The following is a 1,532-nucleotide window of genomic DNA, read 5'->3' on the forward strand; positions in this document are numbered from 1 at the left end:
TCCAATGAAACATCATTGCATGTTATCCCAGCACCTAGATGCAATATAATGAGGATGCTTGTCGGTATATTAGGCAAGACCTTATTACCAGCATCAGGAGTGTACATCTGACCATATGAACTCCCTTCTGCCTTATCATGCTTCTCATCATCACTTAGAGAAGGAACAAAAGACTCACAGTGTGGCAGACGGCCAATATAGACGACATCATCGGGAACAAAAAGGTCGCCACTTCCTTGTAGGCCTTCATACGAATGATGATGAGTAGGATGGAACCGACCACAGCACGTAGTAGTCCCAAAAGGATAGGTCAGTGAATGATGGTTGTGTGGACCGATGAGCATATACGGCCACGATAATACGCCTGGCTGCTGCCGATACTGCCATAATAGACTGCAAGTAGCCGGCACAGTAGGAGCCCAAACTATTGACCTATCAATTTGTTGTTGACATTGGACGCCAGACCAAGGGACTTCTTGACCAGGCACTGTGGACGTGTACGTCCTAGTATGAGTATCTACAACTCCTTCACAACGTGAAGATGACCTCAACTTCCGTGAAGAGCCCTGAGGGCAACCATGAGGATCGCGACCGCATCGGTGTGTCTTTTTGCCACCATGCCGTAGTCGGGACCGCGCGTATTGGGCGACATCCACATCTACAACGCCGCGACTTATGGGAATCGTACAATCCTGCTGCTCTGCTAAACCCATTAACATTTCGATCAAAATTGGTGTTAAAATCACTGCATAACATCGTATCCGATCCCCCCCCCATGTTTAGCACTATCAACCCTGGCACATTGTCTACTGAAACAATGTTAATGCACATATTTACATGATAAACAACCGATAAATTACAACGTCAAATTTCATTCTCTTCCTCTACTGAACACCAGTCTGTATTACAAGGATTGGATAGTCAGTCAGTGAGAGTTTGAACAACATAGAACTGCGCCACGTAAATGGCAGAGTGTTTGCTTTGCCCCCGACGTCAAAGTAGAGGATTCCCCTAGGGAGTGTACTTCGGCACTCTGCCCAGGTCCTGACCATGCAAATAACAAGTAAGCTACTCGGGCACTCTACTTTACATGTAAAAGCTATAAAATTGGGGTTTATGTGCGGCGGACTAGCGATGCTAGCCTTGTAGGGAACACAAGGAATGTCCCGTCCAACTGCGAAATTGGGAGAAGCACATACAGGTACATTTGTGACCGAACACTCCCATATCTGCGACTGTCTTGAATCAACATCGTTAGTACGTAAGAATGTCGCGATTAAGCTTTTGCGACAACAGGATACGGCTATTCCGTAGATCTATATCATTTTTCTAAGGAGAGTGTAAGAATTCTAAGGAATCGTTTTCGCTCGCCCTCTGCGTTTTTCTAAGGGGGTTCGGCACTGTCCAAGGGAGTTCCGTTTTTCCCCTAAGGAAACCCCTCAGCTCTCACACAGTCCACTCTTCGGGTTTTGGGTGATGGTCGCCCGAAGGGCGACCTGAGTCGGGTTTCGGGTTCACGGAGGTTACGCTCT

Source organism: Perkinsus marinus (genome assembly GCF_000006405.1).
Source record: "Perkinsus marinus ATCC 50983 genomic scaffold scf_1104296969616, whole genome shotgun sequence".
NCBI lineage: Eukaryota > Perkinsozoa > Perkinsida > Perkinsidae > Perkinsus > Perkinsus marinus.